Source organism: Rosa chinensis, chromosome 6 (genome assembly GCF_002994745.2).
Source record: "Rosa chinensis cultivar Old Blush chromosome 6, RchiOBHm-V2, whole genome shotgun sequence".
Taxonomy (NCBI): domain Eukaryota; kingdom Viridiplantae; phylum Streptophyta; class Magnoliopsida; order Rosales; family Rosaceae; genus Rosa; species Rosa chinensis.
In genome coordinates, this window is record NC_037093.1 from 45690920 (window position 1) to 45702791 (window position 11872).

General features: G+C 34.6%; 1 long non-coding RNA gene across 1 annotated transcript; it reads left to right on the top strand.

The window, feature by feature from the left end:
- Positions 1 to 1799: 1799 nt before the first annotated feature.
- Positions 1800 to 4493, top strand: LOC121050243. The gene is made up of 4 exons (XR_005802455.1): positions 1800 to 2173; positions 2898 to 3038; positions 3684 to 3787; positions 3880 to 4493. It is a non-coding gene; the product is annotated as an uncharacterized LOC121050243 (long non-coding RNA).
- Positions 4494 to 11872: the final 7379 nt, after the last annotated feature.

Sequence of the window (11872 nt, forward strand, 5' to 3'; positions counted from 1 at the left end):
TTGCATCTTTGGGATGTAAACTAGCTGATAAGCTTATAACATTGTGTAATTTGTCATTTATCTTTGTCAATCATATTATTTATTCCAGAATGGTTGCCATTAGCCTTTTTGTTGGTTGATGTCTTGTTATGATATGGAGATTAAATGTTGTTGAAGTTGAGTGGTCATTGTTCATGGATCAATCTCTTAGTACATCAACATATATGGATGCGTTATCTTGTTAATTACATTACAGTCACTTGTTTGGAAAACTAAAATATTTTGGCGCATACCCGTTCAGTGATTCAATTTTACATAATTAATTTTTTTTACCTCAATAAAATTTTAACTAATGTAATTTCAATAAAAATTTCTAAATACTTTTAATCTTCTTTTCTTATCTTTTTGTAAGAATTATCAATAGGACTGGAACATGAGGTGTGGCAGTGATATAAGATGATTAGATTAGGTAGAGATCAACATTCAGATATGAGTAGTAGGAATGCAAGACATTCAACAGTCAGCTTTGTTTCACTTGATCTATGGAATTGATATTTCACTGCTAACTACGAATCCAAATATTAGAGTTCATTTGGGCGAAACAATTGGTATGCGATATTGTACATGTGAGAACATATTTGCTTGCCAAGTTCTTCAAGACTATTGTGTTGGATATACTGAAATTATTACATACATACAAGTAATAAACAGACAGAAGACTGTATGAAACAGCATGATTGCTAATATGATCACAAACAATGATGATCATGAGCTTGAGGAACATCAAAGGGAAGTGCTAATTTGTATTGGCACTGCTGAATTGGAGGTTGCGTGTGGATGTTGTGACTCAAGACTTTCTTGCATGTTGTACTATGTTAATTTCATGTCGTGGAGACTTTCTTGCATGTGAGGGGGACCAGTTGGTCGTACATTATATAGTTGTACATTTATGATCATGGTTGATGTGTTATTCTTATACTGTTGGTCTTAACTGTGTATATCTGATTATATCAACCAAATACTGTATGTCCTTTTTCTTCTATTGCGTTTGCTTTCTGTTTTCAGCTGTTTGGTTCTTTTCTTTTGATTTCTCCAGTCTTGCTTGTTTCGGCAGTTGACCATGTGAATCATGCTTTGCAGACTTGTGTCCCTTATACTGTTATTTAGCCATGTGGCTTATTAATTGATTTTACCCTTCGACAAAAAAAAAAAAAAAAAAAAAAAACCAAGTAGAGTGGTTTCAGTCTAAATTTGTTTAGCTTTGACATGACAAATGTGGAATTTGCCACCAAATTTCTTAGTAAATTTATCTCGATTGTTGAAAACATTCTAATCTGGCTCTTTGCCATTACTGAGGCAAGCTATGATTGGATTTGTTTGACGATGAGAGAGAGCACGCTTGTCGGCATCCATGAAACATTCATGAGTGTTTACGGGCGTGCTTCCTCTCATCGTCATACAATCGATCTAATCTTGTGCGCCTTTTGCATACAAACTAACTGATGATCATAAATTGTGCAAGTTAGTACTTATATATGTCTGTCTCAATATTCTTTTCATAAAGGCTCGCCATTTTCCTTTTCATGGTCAATATCCTTTTTCTGATAGAGTTTAAATGTTGAAGAAGTAGAGAACAGTCATTGGTTATGAGTTGATCTCTGAGTTCTTTAGTTATTTGTACTAGTCACTTATGAAAAATCAAAAGTTTCTTAACATTTCTATTTAGTCATTTTTTAAGGAATAGGAACAAATGACTGGCAATGGTGAGGTGTGGTGGATAGTAATTTGATGAACAATAGGTCTTATTTTACTCTTTGTATTTTTTTTTATCTATTTTAGACTTTCAAGGAAGCCCCAGACGGTTTGTAGAGGTATTGTCTTGCTCCCAACCACAGAATTTGTAGTTTCACTTTTGAGATCCTAAATATGTGTGACTATATAAGCATGCAAGACATTCAAAAATTGGATACTTGGTTGATTATGATGCAATTCATATATCCCTATTGACTACGAAAACAAGCATCAGAGTACTTGGTTGTTCAGACTTCAAACAGGTATGGTGGGCAATGCAAGGATACTCCTGCAGCCCAGGAACCCATGAGTACTTCTACAAGGACGGAAGAAGTGCTAGCTGGCCCTACTTGGCTACAAATCTTATGGTATACACCATAAATGTCAAGTTTCGTAACAATTGGTAAATATTATAGACCTTTGTACTTATCATATATTTACTAAGTGTCTGTGGTTCATTAGTGTGTAAATATTATTCTTAGAACTGCAACGAGTGGCCATAGGTTTGGTAAGAAAGTAATAAAGTTAAATTCCTTCTTTGCTCAAATGCGTTGCTAATTGCTAATTCAACGACAAAATGAATGATTAAAGGTCTGAGACTTTCTTTATTGAAAAACAAAGATATGCTTGTAACTATCCAGTTGCATGTTGTTTATTTTTGTAATGCTCGAGATCTTTGATTAAAATTAGACTCCAAGCTAAGATAAAGAGATGTTATGCTTATAACTATCCAATTGCATAGGAAGTTATCAACCTCCTAGGAAGATCATATGTGCATTTATACATATTGCTTGAATATCCTCAGCAAGGATAGGAAAGTTTTGATATCTACATCGTCAAGTAGTTAATACTTTGATTCATTTACATATAGCAGTCACAGATGTTTTATATAATGCTGACTTGTACTTGCTAAACTTGTTTTTCAATATTATTGTTCTTGACATATAGAGGTATATGTGATATATGTAAATTTAAGTTATAGACTAACAGAAATAGGTGATAACAAAAATAGACTCTTGCCTGAATTCTCTAAATAGCTGAAATTCATACAGTGATATGCATCTAATTATACCTATATAAAAGCCCTCTTTCCTATATATTGTCGAACTTATTCTTTTTCTTTCCAGCTGTATATTTCAAGCAAGATTATAAAAGGCTACCTTAAGGCACGCTTTCTGCCTAGGCGTAGGCTTAAATGCAGCAATTGCTCTGGTAAAGTCATGCAGGCGCAAAAAGTGCACAGTAAGAGGGAAAAGCTTAAGCCTCAGGTGCAGCCAAGGCTCTCTCTTTTTTTTTTCTTTTTTTCTTTTTCTTTTTCCTGAAAAAATAAATAAATAATCACAACTTACTGAGTGATGAATGAGATCTCTTCCTTCAGCTGCTTCTTCTGGATGTTTAGTTAGTTATCTTAATTATCTTCTCATGTCTTTTATCTTTGGTAGTAAGTCTGCTGTAGTTCGGTTGATGTAGAATTCAGGCTCCTTGCAATTATGCAAGTCTGCTGTAGTTACAATTTTATTACAAAAGATTTGCGCATTTAGAAAACGCTTCTACTTAGTGCCTTTGCCAAAAAAGGCTTGGGTAAGCCTTCTCCTTTTAAAATTTTGATTTCAAGTAGTGTTCGTGCTTTATTTCCACATGCATCAGCCATGCATATTTGGAAGCCAAATTCAATTCCTTGCAACTCATGAACAACCAGGGCTATTACCTAAATGAATGCGCTGGACCTCAAATTTATATTACAGAGACTTCTATTTTTGTTTTGGTTAATGTTAGTATTTAGGCAAATCATTTATCCTTTAAGTGGGCACAAGTTTTGCTACTATACCTTATTTGAAGTCTGGTTTTGCTATGTACACTCTATGTTGCCTATACTGATTTCTCATTTATGCTTTCTTTTCTGTTCTTAACAGGAGCTTAGTTGATAAGTCCTTTCACGTTTTGGATTGATCCAGTGTTCATGGGATTTACATGGAAATGTTCCCTATAAAATATTCTTTAGAAGCTGCTATTCAAGGTTGTGGATGCTGTCTCCTTATTTGATTTGATGAATGATCCATTCTGTTTTTAACACCTCCTTTAATTTATCCTTGTTCCTGAGCTGCACAGGATTGTGAAGTCTAATCCCAACTAAAACCCAGGCTTAAAGTTCTTGTGTGCATGCTTGATGATTGTCTACACGGTGGAAGTTTCACAACAGTAAGAATGTGACAGACAGAGACAAACATGCCCGGTACAATACATATCACCGACATTCCAAATTCAAGGATTTCAGGCATACTTGGGACTTTTTCAGCCTTTCAAGTATATTTGCTTCTTGTCTGGTTTTGGAGATGGCCATGGGACAGGTTTCCTTTCCAAGCTCGGATTACAATCTTGTGATGGAGTACTGTGTCCGTTGGTTGCCAAACGTCCTTGAGACTATACCTAGTGCATCCAATAGTAGGTTACTGTACAGATGGGAACACACTATGGCATGTAAACATCTCTCTGTGGAATCTTAAGTTTTATTTTCCAATACTTCGTGTCCCAAAATATATAACTTGAACTCAAAAAGGGAAAATTCCATATCTCCAACCCTTCAATGCAGAATATGAAAATCCCGAAATGCAAAAATCCCAAGTTGTAAAAGTTCAAACACATTGTAAAAATCCCAACTTTGAACGTACAATGGTAATAGCAGGGGCGTTCGCCCAAGTAAAATAGGGTTCATACAACAGACACTCTCGAACAAAATGATATTCAAAATAAATATTTTCTTTTCTTTCTTTACACTTTATTTTCTGATTGGCTGCTTTACTTGAAAATTTAAACAAAAAATTTAATTATTTTCCCTAGAATTTTAACAATCTTCTATGCAGTTGTTCTTAACATGCAATTTCCATCAAATCATAGCAGGAAATTCTTTACCGGCATAGCAAGAAATTTCTTATTGGTTTTTGGTTCTTCATGCAAAAGTGTACTTTCAAATAACTTTTGAGGCCCAATAATATTTCTAAATTTCATGTAACATTTAAAAGACGGCACAACGAGGATGGACGTGGGCATATGACTAGAGAGTTATATGTACAAGCATATGTAAAATGTCATACATGGGCATGAAGCACAGCCTCAGCAAGCATTCCAGTATCCCTGCCAAGCCTTCTCCATGAGGGCATTGTCTCTCAAAACTGCAGCTGCGAATGCGGCTTCCCCTCCAGCACCAACGGATTACAATTGTTTACCAAATTCTGCATTGCATGTCACTGATTAATTTTAGGAAGTATGATATGGAAATGGAGAAAAGAAATCCTATCAGCAAGAATAATCTGGAACACAGCTAAGAGAAAAGTAGACCATTGATATTCCGCAAAGGAAAACAGAGGTGTCAGGAACTAGTATACTGGGAAAGCATAGTTTTTATTTTTCAGGGAAAAAAACAAAAAAAGCACAACTTCCCATTTTTTAATTGTATACTGGTCAGAGAAAGAGCGCCCAGAAATCACAGTTTCAATTATGAATATGGACAACAATATGGTATGTATTAATTTTTAGGTGTCGTTTTGTCTGTTATTACTATTACGTGCAAATTAAAATAATTGGAAGCACCAGAAAGCTCATTTACCAAAATAAGCATGTCCAGATATAGATAGCATACACTAAGCCGTGTCAACTCTCCATGATTGGCTAACCGAAGAGCTTGTCCTCTTAATTCATGACCCTGTAAAGCTCCTTTCACAGAAGCCGCAGCAGCCAACCTCTTCAGAGCCTCCCGAGCAATTTCAGCCTGTCCAGTAGCGTCTGCGGCATCAATAAGATCCAAAAACTCCTTTGTAAATTTCACTATTCCTTGGATAGCTTCCAATATATTCTCTTTCTTAGTTGTTATAGTAAGAATGTCCTTCAAATCAAATCCTGAATTATCTTGCCCCAAGTCCCTGCTGTTGCTCATTGTGACAAGGCACTGGAGAGCTCTTTTCAAATCACTGCTCTGCATGGCCAAATCAAACTCCAACCTACAAAACGAGGATAGCATTGTAAGTTTCAAAATGAAATGAAATGTAAGCTGCTTGATGCTTTAAAGCCTTTTCTATCATATAATTGCAGAAAAGGATTCAACACAAAAATAATGTTTCAGTCTGCCAGACCCATCAATCATTGAATCAACCTTATAAACTGGTATACAGGTATCTACATATGGCCAGGTTAATACACAGTTATTCTACGTACCAGAAGAATAATACATATTTTATACTGGAAACAGAAGAGAAGAAGCCCATCAAAATGAAAATTTATGAATATGCAAAACAGAGAACTACACTCAGTCTGTGACATCAAATATGCAAAGCACCTGAATTAATTCATAGTATACCTCTTAGATATTCCAGGTAAATGAAGTGCTTCAGTAGCATAACCCATCCCTAGCAGAAACTGCACTAAATCATCATGATGTTAGCTGCCAAGCCTACTTGTAGCCTCAGAGAATCAATTAAGTAAAGATAATTAATATCTATATGCCCTCTCATTTAATATAAAAATAAATTCAAAACAATCTAATTTGAAATTTTCTTAAACTAATTTTCTTAAATATTTTGGTCTAGCTATTACTAATTAAGATCCAAAGTCAACTCTTTTTAATTAGATCTAATTAATATTTATTATTTATTTGAGAACCAACGTCTTTTTTAAAACCATTCATATTGAAAAAAAAAAATTATAATTTAGATTAACAAAAAAATCTTTATAATTGTCTTCATAACAAGTGAATGGTGGATTTTCACATAACTTAACATAACAAAAACAAAAAAATAAAACAAAACATTCATATTACAAATGAACCCTCGAATAATTATCTAGATAAAAGTGAAAATTCACCGCACATAAAATTACTGGTGGATTTTCACATAACTTAACATAACAAAAACAAAAAAATAAAAACAAAAAAAAACAAAACAAAACATTCATATTACAAATGAACCCTCGAATAATTCATAAAATTACACTTGCATTTGTTCTTTTTTTTATATATTTTTTTTAAAGAAGCTAGAGCCAATGTATTGATCAAAAGCCAGAATGGTCATTACATTCTTTTCTATTGTCACTAGACAGACAAGAAAATGTGTTAGTACTCACAATGGTATATATAACTAAGTCACTCATTTGACATTAAATACATCGAAATAGCATAAATCCTCCTTCGATACTACTCTAGAGGCATGAAAGTGCATACCTCCCTAAAATACTTAGGGAATTGTTGAAAGTAAACTAAATTATTAACCTACAGTTCCCTAAACAAGGGAAATAACAGAAAGAAAAAAAAAACTAACTATTTAAAAGCCTAACTGCCCCAAAGAAAAATTAGAACCCTAGGCCCAATCGCTAACCTAGCCCAGTTCCACCTCCACCTCCATGTGCTGAAAACTATGCACGCACACCGCAAGCAACCGCCACGACACACTAAAATGGTACCGCCGCCACCCCACTTCAAGGAACACTGCCATCACCATGTCGCCACCACCTAGAGGACATCAGGGAACCCGGAAAGCACAAGACTCGATCCAAACTGGAAACAAATCCCTTGTGCCTTGAAAAAATGCCAACTGCACCCCATCGATAACGCCGCTCTACCACCGTCGCTTGGATCAAAATAAAATGAAATTATCATATAAAAGCATCCAATAAAAGTATAAAATAAAAAAGATACACATCTCTTATAATTCTTTTCACCAAATCCGTTTTCACAGTTTTAAGCTACTCTAATTTCGCTTACTACAAAAGGATAAAATTTCATAAATAAAAAAGAATGTTTGCAAGCAGTCTTACTTTCGACTCTAACTTCTTCAATTCTCTTATCTTCCTTATTAGTTGGTACAGAAGTTTGTTCATAGATAATCTCATTGTTGTATATATATCTTATGATTATGATTTTTTTATTATTATCAACAATGTGCCATTAGACAACTAATGACAGTTATGGATCTAAAACTAATTAATTCTTTTGAAAATGTGTCACAACTCAAACCTGAGTTATGACTAATGTGGTGGTTTAAAACTAAAATCAGTGTAAGGGATTTTTTTAATTTATTTTTTTGTTCAGAAGCCAAGAAAATTGAAATCGATGGCTTGTGTTGACGTTCAAATACATTTTTGTTGAAGGTAGAAAGCTACATGACTTTAAGAGTTATTGCTAGGTGACAAAACAATATGAGCCAAAAGTTTGGCAGTAAAGAAATTAAAACCTGTACAATGTATATATCTAGATAGACCCTTCTAATTTGGTAAAAGATTTGAACTGAATGTTTAGGAAACTTAAGCAGAGCTTCAGACTTAATTTCGTTGTTTCAAAGTTGAAGGAAAGGGTCAATAGAATCTAGCCGTGTAGAATGCTTCAATATACATAGACAAAATGACAATTTTACATGGGATAATGACTATTTACACAATTTTGGGGTTAATTAACCCCACTTACCCAAACACTCTAAGAAATTGCCCACTTACATAATATTTTATATATATTTTGCCCTAATACCCAATTAAGTATTTTTTTTTATTTTTTTATATTTATTTTAAGGACAATTTTGCCCTCTCCTTATTTGTCAATTAGAGAGAGAAGTCATCAGAGACATGTGACCGGACTCCGGCGACCAGTGACAGGAATCCGGCAACCGGTCACCGGAATCCCGAATCTGGCTACCGGACTGGTGACCGGATTCCTGCATCCGATTTTATTGCCTCCTAATAATACCCAGTAATCATATTATTGCCCCCCAATAAACATATTATTGCCCCCAATAAAAAAGTTATTGCTCTCCAATAACAAGTTTATTAGGGATCAATAATTAGTGAAAATGAAGATGTTTTAAATTTTTAAAGCTTTCGGAGGTTTATCCAAATAAATAATCTTATTATTGACCCTCAATAATCTTATTATTGCCTCAATAAACATTTTATTGCCCCCCAGTAATCTTATTATTGTTCTCAATAATCTTTGCCGCTCAATAATCTTCACCATCTTCGCCGCTCTCTTGCATCGGAAACACCTCCTCTGTTCCTTCCCAACCTCATAGCTCCCTCAAATTTCGGAAACGCCCAGGATCTAACCTGACGAAGCCGGTCGGGTCCTGCGACTACTCTGATGGAGCCTGGATCTACGACCCTAATGCTTCTCCCAAGTACGAAAACACTTGCAAGGAGATCTTCAAGGGCTGGAATTGCATTTCCAGCAACAAATTCAACGACCGCGATCTCGTCAAGTGGAGGTGGAAGCCTAAGCACTGTGATCTGGTGAATCACTGACACTAACGGCGCCTCATGCGTCAATCGTCGTCCATTCCTTATCGGGCATCTTCGAGGCTGATGGTGGTTGGTGAACTTTGCATCTTCGAGGCTGACGGTGGTCGCTGAGTCGACTCGGCCGGGAAGGAAGAGAGAGAGAGAATAGATCGAAGAGGGGAGGGGAGAGAGAGAGAGAGAGATGAGTGTAATTTATTAATTAAAATGAAGGCAATACTGTCAATACATGTTAAATTGGGTAAATGAGAGTAAAAAACTTTTAGTGGAGTAAGTGTGCAATTTTTAGATTAAAATTGTGTAAATAGTCATTATCCCATTTTACATTTCAAAACATTCCACCACATTACTATCAAAAATACTTCAGATTAATTCCTGGACAATAATCCATTCTACTTCATGACAAATTCCAACAAAGGCCAACTCTTCTATTCAAAATGACATACTGAGATATTCCACAGAAGATAGCAACAACATATCTTCAGCAAGCAAAACAAAGTTAGCGTACAATCGACAACCAAAGCACAACTTGGAAAGACCTTTGCTCAAGATAACTCTGGAATATCATAAACACATCCACGTACTCAAGGACTTCTTTCTTGAAATCAATAGAAAACAGAGGGAAGTGAGCTTCAAAACTCATTAGGTACGACAAATAGATCAGTATTTCTAGATTGTATAAGGAAATAATTACAGGCAGAAGAATTAACCTTTGAAGTTGCTGCTGCAATATTTATAAAGAAATCAATAACACAGATTAAGACTCAAGGAGTTGCTTTGGTTCACAGACACCATTTAACTTAAATCAGTTCCATAAATAACTGAACAAGAAAAGGAGAACAAGCTGAAATCCAAAACTTTCTTGATAAACATTCAAATATGTTGGGAAAATAAAACTCGTTGTAAATCCAGCGAGAGTAGCAACAAGACCATAAAGTCTTTTAGCTTCGGTTACTGTAATCAAAGTCCAGAAACCTTTTTCTTTCCTTGGTTGTATGTTTCAGCAACAATGGTTTACAAACTCTTATCTCAAATCCCAATGAAATCCTTGAAAATCATTCTTTTTCCTGTTAGAGCCCATTGCTCGCATTAAGGCCACCGAGCACACCCCGTACAAGTGGATCCTGATCAGGTTTTGGGTCTTTCACCCTAGGGAGGCACAATCCCTACTTAACTTTTTCCTAGGGCTAACCAAATAGAACGATTAAAAACCAAATTTGGTCTTTCCACAAAACCTTTTGTTTCTCCAAACAAAACTGAACATTTAAGAATTTTCAGTAAAAGCTTGGAATTCACTTTCTGTAGAAAAGAAAATAGATTTAGTCCAAGAAAAGCTTCTTTAAGTAAAAGCTCTTTCTGTTGATAAAAATCAAGAGCTGGATAGACTAAACCATCTATGATGACCAACAGTATAAAATAAAACATATTTGCAAAATTTGTTGACCTTTAGTCATTAATGGGATGAATAGACCTTAACAAAATATAAATATGCAGATGATCAAACAAGGTTGGTGGCAGAGTAGTGTAAATCAGTTTTTCATTGGTAAACTGAACCTGACATTAAAAAGAAGCATATAACAATTCTTTTAATATAAATCAGACCTTAGTAAATAACTAAATATGGTTTCGGATGCACCTCCAAGGAGTTTCATAATTGAATTCTAATAGCATAGCTCCGTAACAAAACTGAAACTGAAAGTAAAATTAATAGGAGGAAGGAATCTGTCATAGTAGTAAGCATATGCATAAACTTCTACTTTCATTACTACATGACATAAGTAGTAAATAAATGGAGAGAATAAAGAGACTGACCTGAGGAAGTTTTCATGAAGGAGCTTTACGAATGGACAGCAAACAAAGGCCATAAATAGGCTTAGGTGCAGCCGTACAAAAGTTTTAAATTTCATTTGAAATCATAGTTAATTGGTTTGAAACCAGGTAAAGTAAAACAGCTTTTCAACATGACACTAAAGATGGGGTAAACATGAAAATTTAAGGATTCTCTACTACAATTATAAGTTGGCAAGAAGACAATGAAACAGAAAAGAACACAATCTTTTCATTAAGCAAAACTGGAGATGGTAGTCTATTGAAGTAAAAAAAAAAAGTCTCTTTGCTGCAATCAAATCCTTATAAGAGAAGAAGAAAAACAAAAAGAAATGAATATGGCTATCAATATATGGTTAAAAGATGTTCAACAAGGTTGTTCAACAATGTAACTTAGCTTTAAGGAATTACACAGATAGGTATTCTTTTCAAAACTTGATAAGAAATCGATCTTTAATAAGTATCGATTCAAGCTTTGTAAAACTTTGTGTGAAAAGGACAAGATAATGACATAGTTCGGCTGCATATTTTAAAGATCTAGGTAAAAAGGAATGTCAAAATAAAATCAGAACATGGTTTTTATTAATATAAATATGTAGAGATCCAAAGCTTTATAAGAAAAAACCAAAACAATCATAAAGTTTTCCTTGTGCATGCATTCAACAAGCACCAACAACTATACTCATAGACAAGTTCCACATACATGATAAAGATAAAATATCATAACAATGAAATTCAGTAATTGAACGTCAACCATGTTTTAGTTGGCTGACAAACCAATTCAAATTTGCAGATTAGGAATGAAACCAATATTCCAAAGGCAACCACTTTTACCAATAAGAGTTTGATCAAAACTCAAACTTGACAAATCATTGTGCATTCATATCCGAACTCTTCGTACAGAAACATAGAGAAAGCATCTCAACAATCACACTGAACAGCTACAAACGGCAACCAAATCCAAATGCTAACACCCACTTTATATTTCAACAAATCCAGTCACCTA